General features: G+C 42.4%; 2 long non-coding RNA genes across 2 annotated transcripts in view; both read right to left on the bottom strand.

Moving 5' to 3' along the window:
• The window catches only part of LOC122224303, a 52,904-nt gene extending 36,991 nt beyond the window's left edge, over positions 1-15,913 (bottom strand). Inside the window, exon 1 of the long non-coding RNA XR_006204716.1 lies at positions 9,828-15,913. This is a non-coding gene — a long non-coding RNA (uncharacterized LOC122224303). The remainder of the gene's footprint in view (positions 1-9,827) is intronic.
• The window catches only part of LOC122224304, a 211,763-nt gene that overhangs the window by 131,377 nt on the left and 63,534 nt on the right, over positions 1-16,852 (bottom strand). The window lies entirely within an intron of this gene.

Genomic DNA, 16,852 nt, shown 5'->3' with positions numbered 1-16,852 from the left:
CCCCCAATCTCATTCTCTCTCTCTCTAAAATAAATAAAAATTAGGGGCACCTGGGTTGTTCAGTCCGTTAAGCACCCAACTTTGGCTCAAGTCATGATCTCACAGCTTGTCAGTTTGAGCCCCCCATTGGGCTCTGTGCTGACAGTTCAGAGCCTGGAGCCTGCTTCAGATTCTGTGTCTCCCTCTCTCTCTGCCCTTTCCCCACTCAAGCTCTGTCTCTCTCCTTCAAAAATAAATAAATGTTAAAAAAAATTTTAATAAACGTCAAAAAAAATTTTTTTAAGAGTTAAAACATGTATACTATACAGATAGTCTCAGTGACCCCTTACTCTCTCAAGGCCATGACCTTGAAATAGCTCCTACTGTGGGAACAGTGGGCAGAAGATACATTCCAAGGGCAGGGGAGGGGCTAAGGAGCCTCTGGTTGCCTGGGTCCAGCCCTTGGGTCAACTAACAGTCACGTCCTCTTAATGACCTCCTTCAACAACTGGGCATGTTATAAGAATGAAAAAGAGAGTCCACATTCTCAAGGTTACTTAAGGTTCCATGAGGCTAAATACTAAGTGATAAGTACACGGCTTTTCCTAAGTGATTTGGGTGGGGAAGAGGAGTCAAGAGGCTTTTCTCGAAGAATGATACTAAATTGGTATCTGAGGAATAAAGTTTTCACCCATTGATCACTAGATAAAAACCCATGAACTTTGACCTGCATAAAGGTATACCCATGCAAAAGTGTCAGTGTAGAAACAGTGTTATGCTAACCTTGACAAGAAAAAAGAAACACACACACACACACACACACACACACACACACACACACACACTGCATTTCCAAATTTAGTCAACTAGGGACATTGAGTCAGGTCACTTAAAACAGACACAAAGTTTAATCATTCCAAGGAGTTGAGTATTGTGCCTCTTATCTCCTAATCTAAAATTAAATTTCCCATTTAGCTTTGACATAAAGACTATTTATAGACATTTAAAAAAAATAAGAAAACTAAAAAGCTTAAACCCTGGGCGGATTTCATAAACCAAAATGAGAAGAAAGCGACATCTAATGGTTCAAAACATCTCTAGCTGCTCTTCAAAACTCAAGGGACTAGAAAAGACAGACTTTGACATAAACCATCAGACAAAGACAGCCTCAAAAGTCATCCTAAAAAGTCAAAAATGTCATCCAACCATCTGGGAAACAAGCAAATGCATTCAATCTAATGTCGTGCTGAGCTGTGGAAAGTTTAACCAAAAGGCATTCCAAAGATTAACCATAAACAGTTTAAATGCTTTTTGACTCTTCGTAGGATTTTTCCTCTTCTGAAAAAATATTAACACTCTGCAGTGCAAACATGTACCAGACCCTCCTCTAAGTGTCTCATATATATGTATCAAGTCATTTAAAGATTGTTTTTACACAATCCACACTTAGGCAAATGAATAAACCATAAATTCTGCCAGAACTCTTAAGGTCAAAATAGGAATAAATTAATGTTGTGCAAAGACAACAATATTAAATGGATGTAATTACTTCTTAGAACAGAACCACAAAGGAACTTGAGACGTCAAAGTTTATATTTTGGTCCTCTGGAGTTGTTGAAAAATCTATCCCATGAGAGGAAATGCAGCATTTTTACTTATTTCTTAATTCTTTCTATCCTGCTCTTTGCTTTCTTATCTTGCTGATCTGCGGAAAGTATTTTTTCCCTAACTTCCTTATTCAATGTTACCAGTACTTACAGGCTTATAAAGTATAATCCCAAATAGTTTATCGTTCTAACCACTGAGAAAGAGTCACCAGGTGAACAGCAGTGCCTGGCTTAAGCTTGGTAGGTCAAAAGGCCGTGCCAACACCAAGAAGGGATATGTGAGTCACAATATATATTTCTTCTTTAGAAAAATGTCTTCATATAAAGATTAGATTATAAGTATTGTTCTGTTGTCTACTGAGGGAAGTTTTGGGGTTTTTTGTGTTTTTGTTTTTGTTTTTGTTTTGAGAGAGAGGGAAAGAGAAAGCAAATGCAGGCATGGCGGAAGAGGGAGAGAGGGAATCTTAAGCAGGCTCCACACCCAGTGCAGAACCTGACACAGGGCTTGATCTCATGACCCTGGGATCATGACCTGAGCCAAAATCAAGAGTCAAACATTCAACCAACTAAGCAACCCAGGTGCCCATGAGGGAAGATTTTTTAAATATTGTGTGTTGGGACGTCAGTGTGTTGGTGGCTCAGTCAGTGAAGCATCCAACTTCAGCTCAGGTCATGATCTCACATGTCGGCTGTCTGTGCTGACAGTTCAGAGCCTGGAGCCTGCTTCGATTCAGTGCCTCCTTCCCTCTCTATCTCTGCCCCTCCCCTACGTATGTTTTTTCTCTCTCAAAAAACAAACATTTTTTAAAAACATTGTGTGTTAATCACCTTAACTAGGTAAATATCAACCAATAAATATAAACTCCTAAATCCAAATATCTTTTTATTTCTCATTAAATGGTAGAAATCATACTTGATCTCACCCATAGTTTTATCAGTCACTGAATTACATGTGGTCTCTCTCCTATACATAAATTCAGCCTGAGAGACAGCCTCAGGATGTAACCCCATTACAGGACATATTTGGCAATAACCGTTCCTTTACAACTAATAAAAAAGACTTTAATTTATCTCCTAAGGACTCATAATTTGTTCTGAAGCATCTTTTGTTGTTATATACACCATCCTCATGCTTGAAGAGTGGACAGGTAGAAGTGAGGTTGACTGGTCTCCTGATTTTGGAATGCATCTTTGCTACACGTGGAAGCTTTTTTTCTTTTGTAGTGGTCAGAACAGAAAAGCATTGATTATATGACTTTACCAAAAAGTCACAGAAGCATAGATTACATACCTTTACCAAAATGCACTTCTTTGCTTACATTTTTCCAATCAAGAAAGGATTCTTTTAGGTACCAAAATTCTGCATGCCCAACTGTCTCTTCTTAAAAATTGAATATATTATGCATAGAGTATTTTGCACAGAATACATGAAAATTATCCATTAACCAACCTGGTAACCCTCAGTTCCTTCCAAACCTCTTAAAGGAGTTGGTGACTTCATAGATCTCAGAACAAAAGGAGGACACATTTTAGACATCCAGTTCAGAAGAGGCAAGGAGAATTCAATCAGTCCCCTGCTGAATGGATAAAGTTCTGATCTATATTATATTTTTTTTTATAAATTTTTTTTAACGTTTATTTATTTTTGAGATAGAGAGAGAGACAGAGCATGAATGGGGGAGGAGCAGAGAGAGAGGGAGACACAGAATCAGAAGCAGGCTCCAGGCTCTGAGCCATCAGCCCAGAGCCCGACACGGGGCTCGAACTCACGGACCGCGAGATCATGACCTGAGCTGAAGTCGGACGCTCAACCGACTGAGCCACCCAGGCGCCCGTGATCTATATTATTTATTAGTGACTTCCAAGAGCATGAACAGTAATATTTTTTCATTATTTCTCTCAAAGAAGAACTGGAAAAGAAAACAAATCTATAGATTTTCTTACTACACCAATGAAGAGGAAGAAATGTTTAAGTGAAGCCTCTGGCTCTGGGAAAAATGACATGTTCCTGGCAAAAATTTCAGTGATGAACCCCCAAAAATTCCCCTTCCCCAGAATCCCCAAACTTCTTCCCAATCCAGACCCTGAATACGCATCATTCAAGTTCTTCCCCAACAAGGTCCTTTTCGATCTTGCTCAGGGAGCTCCATTTCCTGGTCTTCACTCCCAGCACTGTCCCAGGACCTAAAAGACTGCCTTGCTTTTTTAACTGTTTAAACATTTAACTATAAATACTTTTTTAACTGTTTCTTGTTAACTTGCTTTTTTAACGTTTCTTGAGCTAATTATAAGCACAGTTGCACACTTCTTCCCAAATTCTTTCACAAGCCAATCTCTCTGGCCACCGCCAGCCTGTAAAGCAGTCACTTTAATTTCACAGTTATATTTCTGGAGGCACGGAGACAAGCAGCACGGGTGAACCAAACTAACAACTGAGCCAGGTCTTGCATCAGAGAAGAGGGGAACCAGAGAGACTAACAAAATTTCCCCTAAGACACCACATAGTGAGGTCTAAAGAGGCTTAAACACATTTGGTGGCTTAACCAAAACAAGTGCATTACCTTGCAGTTCTGGAGATCAGAAGTTCAAATGGAATCCCACTGGACTAAAATCTAAGTGCTGGCAAGGTTGCATTCCTTTTGGAGAAGAATCCATGTCCTTGACTTTTCCAGTTTCTAAAACCATCAGCATTCCTTGGTTTATGGCCCCTTTCTTCCATCCTCAAGACTAAGAAGACTAAGTTGAGTCTTTCTCACAGAGAATCAAACTGACCTGCTTTTCTGCTTCCCTCTTGCACTTTAAAAAAAATGTTTATTTAATGTTGAGAGAGAGAGAGAGAGAGACAGAGAGAGAGTTGGGGAGGGGCAGATAGAAAGGGAGACACAGAATGTGAAGCAGGTGCCAGGCTCCGAGCTGTCCGCACAGAGCCCAAACCAGGGCTTGAACTCACAAACTGTGAGATCATCACCTGAGCCAAAGTCGGATGCTTAACTGCCTGAGCCACCCAGGTGCTCCCTTCTCGCACGTTACATGATCATTCTGATTACAATGCACCCACCTGGACAAACTCCTTACTTTCAGACCCTGTAGCTGATTAGCCTTCCTAATTCTATCTACAATATTAATTCCCCTTTGCCCTATAAAGTAGCATATTCAAAGGTTCCTGGGATGAAGGCATGGACATCTCTGGAGGGGCCACGGTTCTGCCTACCACACAAAACTACAAGAAAACCTGTTCTTTGTTCCAGAAGGAGATAAGATCTCCGTCTTCCAAGGCTGTTGGTTAGCTATACAGACATCTTTGAAACGACAGTCCAGAACAAAGAGCAGTCAGCGATTTCCTTCGTGAGAATTGCAGAAATGTGAGAAACTCATGAAAAATTGTCCTCCAGGACTCACCACCACCTGCTACCCTTGTATATTTGTAGAGAAAACCAAGTAAAGATTTTGAATTGTTTTTAATTATATATTTTCTCTAACACTATTTTACAGATGTCAAAACCAAAGCCTCTGATCACCCAGCAAGTTACTGTTTTTGTTTTGTTTTTTTCTTAATATGTCACTGACACAAACTGGATCACAAGACTGTATTCGTTTATATGGGTTCAAATGGATAGATAATTCTACATATGTGTTGAAAGAGAAATTATAACTAGATCTTTTCAGCAGAATTTTCCTGGTTTAATCAAGGACTAAGTATATAATCAACCTTCATCAACTTGAAGAGATCAATGAACACTTATAGAAAATAAAGCAGTTTACATAACTCCACAAAGTTGGTTTGGTGGCTAGCTTTGGGGGGAAGGTTTTTGATATTTCATTCCAGTGCTCAAGAATTTTCTATGTTAGGAAGTTCTTCATACTTAACCTTAAATCTTGCTATTTGCAGCTTTAACCCATCTCCTCTTAAACTGTCCTCAGGGATCTCTCTTTCACATGATCCTCTGTGCCTTCCAGAAGGAACAAAAATAAAAAAACTCTCATGAAACTCCTCCTTAATAAATTATACTGAAAGAAATGTGCCATGTTCCTACAAGCAAATCTACAAAGAAGACTCTTTGGTAAATGTTGGTTTTCCAGCGAAGACGAGTTCGATCAATGCTAAGTTATTCTCACTGAAGTAAAATGAGAAGTGCTGATCACCTCTGAAGAAATATTTACATTTTTTTAATTTATATAATAGAAACTTAAAGTAGAAGTTCCAGCAGACAGACCAAGACACCAAATGAAAAAAGCAGTATGGCACCACATGCAAAATTTACAAAAACCTGTTACATGACTCTTGAAATTCTTTATGAACATTAAGATTATAAAAGGTCAGACAAAGGGGGGCCTGGCTGGCTCAGTTGCTAGAGCCTGCAACTCTTGATCTCAGGGTTATAGGTTCAAGCAGCTCAGTGTTGGGCCTAGAGGTTACTTTTTAAAAAAAAAAGTCATACAGTTAGATACTGGTGAGATTTTGTGAAGAACATTCCTATGGAGGTAGCTGTTGCTCCTCTGTGAATCCCCATCTTGAGTGTCCCACTGGGCTTGCAGGGGAGGCTGACCCTCTTTCATGGCAAGAAAGAGCTTCAAGAAGACTACTCTCAGAGTAAACAATCCTAACTGATTTGGCAGTAGGGCAAAGAAGACTTTGCTGCTGTGTTGGAATCAGTATTCATTTCCAGAATCTAAGCAAAGAATATTTCCATATGTGAGCCTAGAGCCACCATAGATAGTGTGCAAGTTATGTGCTCTCAAGGGTACAACCTCTGCTGGGTGGGGAGGGGGGGGATGCTGGGAGGAATGCATGTATGTGCTAGTACAGGAACGTTTCTCTTCTGGCACAAGGCAATAGAGGGTCTTGGTCTAACAAACCCAGTACACACGGTCACAATTTCCTGACAGATAGAAACAAAGTGTCTTGAGAAATGTGCACTCCTTTCTGATAAACACAAAAGCACCACGTGGGCAAGCAATGGCACTACGTGAGCTCTGGACATACATGAGAGAGAGGGACACCAAGACAGGGATTCCACACAGCCACCTGCAGAGGTTCATGAGATCTCAGCAAACAGAAGCCACAGATGGACCACCAAAACAGCGAGAGTCTTAGGAGGGCATGAGCAAGAACACACAACTGGAACAAGGGAACTACAGATGAGGAACCCCCAATCATGAGGCAACGTGCGTGTCCACAAAACAAAAGAAAGCATCGCAGGCGAGAAAGAGTTCATTTCGAATATTGGCAAATCCCTTTCTATAAGATGTCAGTCACGAACCTCCTTGCCCCCTCCCCCCATCTCTCTTCCCTCCCTCCTGTTTCAACCGCCAGAGTCAGGCACATTGGTTGGCAAGATGGAAAGAGCGAAGGAAGCGCGTACGTCATGTGCTACCGCAGACCGACTGGGAAGACCTGGAGGAATGCTGGTCCTCAAACTCTCCTCACACAGCTTCAGACCTCCTACGCTTCCATGACTTCAGCAGTCCCCAAATCTATTTCACACAGAAATCACAAGTTACATTGTTCCTTCAACCTCTAAAAGTTGGTAAATTCTGACATTTTTTATAGTTTTTATCTTTGCTAGCACTTAGAAAAATCATGCACTAGAACAAATTAAAACCTCAGAAGGAAATGTGAGAAGCAATTAAGCCTGAAGGAGCAAAGAAGACCAAAAAGTAAATAGGAATAAAGCAGGATACTAGAAGCAGATTGAAGGAAAGGAGCCAGATTTCCAAGTAGGATGACAAAGTACTTTTTAATTTAACAGAGACCTCATGAAAGCAAGGTGACTGACAGGTAGACACCCCTGAGGTGCCTTATCTAGCACCCCTGAGGTGCCTTTCTGGAATGTGTAGAACAAAAGATCAAGCTGTCAAGTTACAAAGCTAGGAAGCCAAGGACATTGCTGGGACAGATGTGAAAAAGAAGATAGATCAGCAAGACAGTCAGACCCAGGATGGACACTGAAGCCAAAGATCAGAGTGAAGCCATGGGCCTAAAGTAACATAAGCCAGGAATAAGAGCAGAGGCCAGAGGTCTGACAAATCTGCCAAGTCCAAACCAGGTCAGCCACCAAGATACTTGAGAGAAACAGGCCACTTTAAAACCCAGACAGACAGGGGCACCTGGGTGGCTCAGTTGGTTAAGCGACTGACTTCGGCTCAGGTCATGATCTCGCAGTTTGTGAGTTGGAGCCCTGCATTGGGCTCTGTGCTGACAGGTCAGAGCCTGGAGCCTACTTTGGATTCTGTGTCTCCCCTTCTCTCTACCCCTCCCCTGCTCACACTCTGTGTCTCTCTGTCTCTCAATGATAAATAAACGTTAAAAACAATTTTTTTAATAATAATAAATAAATAAATAAATAAATACATACATACATACATACATACAGACAGACAGACAGCAGTCTTCCAAGGGAGGTACTCTTGCCCTGTGTGAAGATATTAGAATGGGTGCGAGGTCACAGACAGTTGTAAAGGAATTGATTTGCAGATCCTCTACTCTTACAGGTACTTTTCCTATAACTGGTCTGAGAGTGCACTCTTCTCAAAGTCACTTTTCTCCCTATTTACAAAAGAAAAGTCTACCTCTCACCCATCTCAAACCTTAAAATGGTCCAGAACCAAAAAGAATTTGGTAATTCCTTTTTTAAAAGCCTCAGAAACAGTTTCACATACATACTCCTCTATCAGTCTAACTAAAAGATGCATTTCCCATCTATTTTCACCTTTTCAAAAAATAACAATCAAAGGGGTGCCTGGGTGGCTCAGTTGGTTAAGCATCCAACTTCAGCTCAGGTCCTGATCTCACAGTCCATGAGTTCAAGCACCGCGTTGGGCTCTGTGCTGACAGCCCGAAGCCTGGACCCTGCTTCGGATTCTGTGTCTCCCTCTCTCTCTCTGCCCCTCTTGCTTGCACTCTGCCTCTCTCTCTTCTCAAAAATAAATAAACATTAAAAAAATTAAATAAAAATAACAATCAAATATTTTAATACATCTATACAATTTTGAGCAACTGTAGACCATTAATAATCACAGTGAAAATTCAATGCTACAGAAATATTTTAACATAATAAACCTTACGGTCACAGAAAAACATATGTAATTTTTAACTTCGATTTTCAAGTTTTTTGTTGCTATTGCCGTTAAGTTTACCAAAGTGAATGTATCAGTGAGGGTTCTTAAGAGGGTTCCTGGACCAACAGGAGATAGAACAAAGAACTGGCTAGTGGCAGAGGTTGGCCAGTTTGAAATTTCTTTAGGGGTCATAGGAGCAAAATTTGAAAACCGGCTCTTGGGCAATATAGGGTAGTCATTTAAATTAAGGCCTCAGATTATACTGTACATACCTATTAGCTGTGTGAACTGAGGACAATTACTTAAATGGAGTTCCCTGGTCTGGGGGTTGTCGCTCTTGTTTTAAGATGTCATATTAAGCACCTATATCACCTAATTTTGGACAAGATTGAGATATTATTCACAAACCACTTAGCATAGTTCCTGACACATAGTAACTCTTCAACATTATTATTATTATTACACAGCAGGTATCATTTGCAAACTGTAACCCAAGACCTATAATGCAGAAGAAACTCCCAAAATCTGTCTTACCTGCCAGACTCCTCACCTTTCTCTAATCCTCCTTTCAGGTCATTCCCTGGGCTTCTGCGGGTAGGCACGAAAACACTGACCCTTAATTCAAACCTCAGCTCATAATGGACAGCATTTCCAATTATCCTCTAGAAAGTGCCCTAGCACTTACATCCCTTAAGCACACATTACACATTAGTTCTCTCTCTTCTGGACACACATCCCAGCCAAGCTTCTTCCTAATGGTTGCTCCAGTTCCTTAAAAGAGCTCTAATGAGGGGTGCCTGGATAGCTCAGCGGGTTAAGCTTCCGACTTCAGCTCAGGTCATGATTTCACCGTTTGTCAGTTCAAGCCCCAAATCTGTCAGTACAGAGCCTGCTTCACATCCTCTGTCTCCCTCTCTCTCTGTCCTGCCCCTACTCATGCTCTCTTTCTCAAAAATAAACAAACATAAAAAAAAAAAATCTCTAATGAGCCTGGATCCCAAAGTTCCTTTGCTGATCTACTCAAATTATGAGATAGCTTTCACAGTTTAAAAACATTTTCATCCGGCTCAGATGATCTTGTCTGGGTAGAGGACCCATGAATGCTTTCAAATGCTTTCAGGTAGCATGGGATAAATAATCACTCTGTTTGGACCATAATCATTGCAGACCAGGCATGCTTACTTTGCTGATTCCTTTGCAGGACTTTTCTGACCTTTAGCACGTGTGTTGTTCTTTTCCAAACTCTCCTGCTTCTTAGCCAAAATGCAGTTCTCTGAAATTTTTGAAGTTGCTTCTCCTCCACAAACCAAATTATCCCTCTTTCACCTTCTACCTGTAAAAGTCAGAGATTATTGAACTATCCAACTATTATCCACAATTTTGTCTACTCATCCTAATGGTCACTTTTAATAATATTAAATTATTTCTCCAAATGTAAGCCTTTGAATTTTGTCAAGTCTGAGCCTAAGAAACAGGCCCCTTCAAAGAGGGAAAACACAAAATATCATATGACTCTTCCAACATAATTTTTATTTGATCAAAGATTTCCTTCCATTTCATCTTCACAAGGCATGCATTTTCCAGCTCAACCTTGCTTATTCCCCCATTTAAATTTAAAAAATCCTTTTTTAAAAAAATCACTTAAGTAATAATGGACTTTGAAGACACTTCAGAGAAGAGAACAAAGAAGAAAAAATACCATATTTCCATCACCCAAAGACAACCAGTGTCGACATTTTGGGATCTTTTCTCTCACCCAAAAAAAAGAAAAAAAGTCCTCCTTTCCCACTACACACACACACACACACACACACACACACACACACAAACTTGTATTTTAAAGGAGGGGAGAAAAAAAACAGATACGAAGTGATTTTCTGACTTTCAATCTTTTGCAGACATTTGTGCTAATTCCCCAACAACTTTCACCAGATAGAACAATACGTTTTCTGAGCAGGCGGAGTTGGTCTTAGCTGCCCCCACTGCCGACGAAATTTCCAATCTCGGCTCTCAGTTTTGCAAAGACAGGCTTCCTACCGCTTCTGTCCTTTAGATGGCAGCATAATCTCTAACACTTCACGGCCTTTTCCCAAATCCCACAGTTCTCTCAATCCAAAGGAATTTTAAGGTTGAATTATCTGAGGGAGTGCTGAGGAGAAGAAGCTGAAAGGGGAGAGAAGAGTCACTGAGGATGAACGTATGAAAAATGGAGAAGCCAGAAGTCCGCAGAATCTCCTATTTCCAGCTACCACATCTCTGCCAAAGACAGCACACGTGTGGGTTGTCATCCACACAGCCTAGTCCATCACCTGCAAGATTCTGAACAAGAAAACGTGTCAGTTATTCATTCCTTCCTTCATACACACTTACAGACTCCCTGCTGTGTGGCAGAAAAGTATGATGGTGGCCAGGACTGGATAGGAGCGCCGTCTCCTAGCAGGGTGGCTGACAGCAGACAGTGGGACAAGGGCAGACAAAACATCTTCCTATACCATGGATTCTGCCCTCACTGATCTTATATTCTAATGTAGGAGATAGATGAGTAAAAAGTAAACAAGCATACAATATAAATTTGTAGTGATAAGGACTATGAAGAAAAATAAGACAGGGCAAAGGAGTTAGAAAGGGTATAGGGAGTGGCCACTTCACACAGTATCTTTGAGGAAGGTTTCTCTCAGGAGGTGATATTTGAGCAGAGTCCTGATGAAGCAAGCAAGGGAGTGAGTTACCCAGATACCTGGGGGAAAGGAAGGCTAAAGCCCTATCACACAGTCTTGGCTTGTTCGAGGAAAAGGTGAAAGAAGCCAGCGTGACTGGAATAGGGTAAGCAAACCAAGGAGCAAGCAGACAGATGGGCCTTCCAGGATCTTACAGGCCATGGGAAAAGGTACCAGGATTTCTCATAAAGGTTAAGGAAGGCCATTTGGAGGGTTTTAAACAGAAGAGTAACATGGTCTAATTTCAGTTTTCAACCTAGATCACTCCAGCTGCCGTACAGAGTATATGCTGGGTTTGGGGTGAGGAGAAGCATAGTGGAAGCAGAGAGGTCAGTCAGGTGGCTGCTGCAAAGCCAGTGGAAGGATGGTGGTGGCCTAGAGTGCAGGAGGGATGGAGAGCAGAAGACTGGGGCGGGTGGTTGTTTGCTGGGAGGGTGAGGGAGAGCCCGATAGGTCTGTTTGGGGCAGCTGGATTTGAGTTCCTATTAGTTGCTCTATTACAGATGTCAATAGGCAAATGGATACACAAATCTAAAGCTCAATGGAAAGGTCAGAACTGGAGGAAAGTGGAAAGTCCTGTATATTTATAATATTTATAAGCAATCAGCTGAATAAGATCACCTAGGAGCAAATGCAGATAAACACCCAGGGCCTAGGCCCTGGGCCACACCAACACAGGAAGAAAACCACAGCAGTGAGGTGTTCCAAAAGTTAGTGTTTCAGTAAGAAGGAAGTGGTGAACTTTATCAAAACCTTCTGAGGGTTCAAGTAAATAAGTGTCAAGAACCGGCCGTCAGGTTGAGCAAGAGGAGAGTCACTGCTAATGCTGGCAAGGGCACCCTTGGCACAACGCGGGGAAAGGCTGATTAGAACAAAACAGAGAACACAGGGGAAGACACTGAGCACAGACGGCCTGCTGAGCGTTGCTACAAAGAGAAGCAGAAAAATGAGGCAGAAACTAGAGGGAAATGGGATTCTAGGAAGAGCTCAAGGAGGACAGGTACTTCGGCACATTTAGGTGCTGACAGAAGTAACCCAGGAGGAAAAGGAAACGGTGATATGGGAGAAAGGGGGAGAACAGCTGCAGGAGCAGAAGCAAGTGAGCAGAAAAGCCATTGCACAAGTGAAGAAAAGGTCCTCAGAGAGAAGCAGGGACAGCCCCTCCAGAAAGAGACGAGACTCCCAGTACACAGACCAGAGGCTGGGCCCCGCCTGGATGTGGTGTGGAGAGATGAGGCTCCCTTCAGACCGTTTCCATTTTCTCAGTGAAACAAGGAGCAAACTCATCTGTCCAGAGGGAGGAGATGCGGGCCGTGTTGAAGGTTTGGTGCGAAAGGAGAAAGTGTAGAACGCTCCTCTTTGGAATGGGGAAGGTGAATTCTTTAGGGATAATACAACAGGATTTGTGGAAAGTTCCACAGGCTTCCTTGAAGTTTGAAGTCACAAACTGAAAAATGGTACCTGTCAGTACATGCTTGGATTTTTTTTCTCCTCCAACCACTTCCTAGAGAGCACAATGGAGTGGGAAGTGCTCCTGGTTCTCCCCAGGCCTCTTATCACTCCTCTGGCTTCTTCACTGTGTCAACTTTCTCTCTTCTCCCCAGTAGCAAAAGGGCCAAAATGTAGTGTTTAATGGCTCTTTCTCTGCCACTCTCTTTATATCTCTGCACTTCCTTCTATACAATCTCATTCACTCCTTGACTCCAGCCACCTTTTCCCAAATCGAGAGCCCAGTGTCTACTTTGTGTCCAAACCTAAATGTTTGTCTTCTGTGCATCTCCATCTGGATCATCCTCTTCATATGATGTTCTGCCTGCTTCACTTACCATCATCCATGCAATCTCTAGAATTACCTTCAATGCCTTGCTTAGTTTCCTTTGTTCCTGTGTATCTGAGAAGTTGCCAAGAATTTCTATTAACTCTGCTCCCACACTGTTGTTCACATTTAACTTTAGAATGACTACCCTCATTTATGCTCTTGTTTCTCCTTAAATCTACCACTTCCAACAGTTAGCTTTTATTTTCTTTAAGAAGGGTCTGATATTAGTCTCTGCTCCAAAACTTTAACTTGAGAGCCAAGAGTACCTCCGTGTCTCCTCTCCCCTGCCAATCACCTTGGAGGGCTCGTGTCCCAAATGGCATAGCTACAAGGTAAAGAAAGATCGTCTGACCCATATCAGACTTCATGTGAGTGAGAAGTAAACACACTTTGTTATGCCTCTAGGATTTGGGATTCACCTAATGAAGCAGCTAATATGAATTATCTCAATATTCTACCTTTGTTTACATGCTCAATTCCTTTTTTCTCTTCCCATCCATGATTTCTGGCTATTGACATCTTCTCATCCTTAAAGGTAGTATTTCCCACACTTGGTAGGTAGATTGCGGGCTCCATGATGAATACACTGTACTTAAGTCAAGGAGAAGAGAAAAATGACAATGTGATGAGATTCCATAAAAGCACATATGGTGAATTTACCCTTGGACAGGGATGAATCCTTTCATCTTTAAGTACCTTCTTTCTTTCATAAAATTATGGTTACATTAGATGACAGAAGCACCCCCCCCCTCCATTATTTACCAAAATAAAGTCTGGCATCTGTATTTTGCTTCCAGTGGTGTTTTCTAGATGTTATCACTTTATATTATTCCCAAGTCTGGCAACCATTGGTTTAAAGCATAACTCAACTGGCACGTTGGCCAGGAAGCCTTCCATTTTCTGCCCAGATCCAAAGTGACCTCTGATGTTGTTTATGTTGCATTGAGCCCTTGGCCTTTGAGTACATTTCTCTCTCCTCCTAGAGACAAAATTCCTTCAGGAAAATGGTCCTTTCTTATTATCCATACCAATAAGCTCAGAAAAAAATATATTCTTATACAAATGAGAAAACCGAGATCTAGAGAAATTAAACTACTCATAAATTATAATCTCTAACATTTACTGAGCACTTACTATGTGACAGACATTCTTCTAAGCATTTCAAATACTCATTTTGCCCTTACAAAAAGCCTATAAGGTGGGCTACCATCATCATATCCACTTTGCAAAAAGATTCTGCAAAGTGCCCAAGATCACACAGGAAGGAAATAGTCACTCTAAAGTAAGAATCCTAGGGGCCTGGCTCCAGACCCCATAAAGTTAACACCACACTACAGGTGAAAAGGGACGTGACTTTTGAAAATACAAACGAGTGTCCTAGTTCTGGGCTGGCATTCTTTCTTAGAAGGCTATGATTGCAAAATCATCTCTTCTTCAACATATTTTTCAAAGTATTTATAATTGCAAGTAAATTTATCAAGAGAGTCAATCCCTTTTACAACATCCAATCATTATTTCAGTATAATTTTCTCAGAATTCCCATCCCACATTCTAATTGTCTATACACATCTGCTTAGCTGTAAGGTCGTGCTATTTCTGTGTGAATTTCTTGTCCACCTGTCCCCCAGAAAGAAAGAAAGTAAATTAAATTAAGTCATTGAACATTGTTCAGGCAACTGTGACAGAAACTCAATAAGGTAGGAAATGAGCCAATAACATCAAGCATCCTTTCATTAAGATTTTCAATACCCATTTGGTCTGTCTCAAATAAAGCTGGCTTCATCTACCCCAGATCTTAAACACAGTGGGTACGCCTACAGGTTGAACCCTTTGGATGGCAGGTATGCCATTTCATATGTTGAAAATCCAAAGAGAATTCTGGACTTCAAACACTAGGAAAATATCCATGGTACCAAAAGATCATGGACAGAGTGGCTGTCCTGTCTAAGAGGCCCATGTGATTTTATTTCAAGGGGGTTTCATATCTTATTTGGCTGAGAAACTGCTCTTAGAAATCGCAGAAAAATTTTACCATTGGATGGCCCTAAGAGGACATTTTCCTAAATAATGGTCACAATGCTAGTATCAAAAACATATTTTAGAAGAATAAACAAATGTTTACAGAAGTCCAAATTTACCTAAATGCACACATGTTCTAAATGTCAATGTGGTAAATATCCCTATTCCCCCATATCAGTAACAATCCTAAGATGAAAGGCTCTTTTCAGAGCAGAAAGTACCCCCTACACTCTGCCAGCAGACTTCTGCCAAAAAAACATACTCCAAGCTCTCCTTCCAAGGACTCATTTTGTAGCACCAATGACTCACCCGAGGGATAACAGGAGATGCCTCAGCTATCTCCTATTCTCCATCCAGGAGTACAACCCTGACCACTGAGCCCATAACCTTAACAGTAAGGTAGGTCTCTCTTGAGAACTTTTAGCTCTGTTCATTTATTAGCTGCCCCTGAAAGCCAGAGACTCACATGGAAGTTGGAACCTAGTGTCTCCTCCCACAGGACACATCACTTCTCCTCTGAAAAACTCCCCTTGCCCCTAACTACACACGATCCAAACTATTCATAATGTGCAGAGTGGATAAAACAACTCATCACAACCCAAGCAGCCTTTCTGCCTCTCAATGAGATTGTTGAACATCTCATAAGAAATATGTTCTTATACTGCCTAGGGAGTTAGGGCAGGCCATCACATATTTTTACAGAAAGAGAAAATATAGGACTTCGCAGGAAGATGGTGGCGTAGGAGGATGCTGGGCTCACCGCGCGTCCTGCTGATCACTTAGATTCCACCTACACCTGCCTAACTAACCCAGAAAACCGCCAGAAGACTAGCAGAACGGAGTCTCCGGAGCCAAGCGCAGATGAGAGGCCCACGGAAGAGGGTAGGAAGGGCGGCGAGGCGGTGCACGCTACACGGACTGGCAGGAGGGAGCCGGGGCGGAGGGGCGGCCCGACGGCCAAGCAGAGCCCCTGTGTCTGGCTGGCAAAAGTGGAGGGGCCGGACTGAGTGTGTTCCAACAGCAAGCGGGACTTAGCATCTGGGAGGTCATAAGTTAACAGCTCTGCTCAGAAAGCGGGAAGGCTGGAGGACAAAGGGAGGGAGAGTTGCTGAGCCCCGGGATGACAGAGCTCAGTTTGGTGGGGAACAAAGGCGCTCGCCAGCGCCATCTCCCTCGCCCATCCCCCAGCCAAAATCCCAAAGGAAACCAGTTCCCGCCAGGGAACTTGCTCGCTCCGCGCAAACACCCAACTCTGTGCTTCTGTGGAGCCACCCCTCCGGCAGCAGGTCTGACTCCCTCCTGCTGCCACAGGGCCCCTCCTGAAATGGATCACCGAAGGAGAAGCGAGCTAAGCCTGCCCCTCTTGCCCCCGTGCACCTTGCCTACCCACCCCAGCTAATACGCCAGATCCCCAGCACCACAAGCCTGGCAGTGTGCAAGTACCCAGACGGGCCACGCCACCCCACAGTGAATCCCGCCCCTAGGACAGGGGAAGAGAAGGCACACACCAGTCTGACTGTGGCCCCAGCGGTGGGCTGGAGGCAGACATCAAGTCGGACTGCGGCCCGCCCACCAACTCCAGTTATACACCACAGCACAGGGGAAGTGCCCTGCAGGTCCTCACCACTCCAGGGACTATCCAAAATGACCAA

The sequence above is a fragment of the Panthera leo genome, chromosome B4 (assembly GCF_018350215.1).
Source record: "Panthera leo isolate Ple1 chromosome B4, P.leo_Ple1_pat1.1, whole genome shotgun sequence".
NCBI classification, from domain to species: domain Eukaryota; kingdom Metazoa; phylum Chordata; class Mammalia; order Carnivora; family Felidae; genus Panthera; species Panthera leo.
This window is presented reverse-complemented; position numbering and strand designations above follow the sequence as displayed.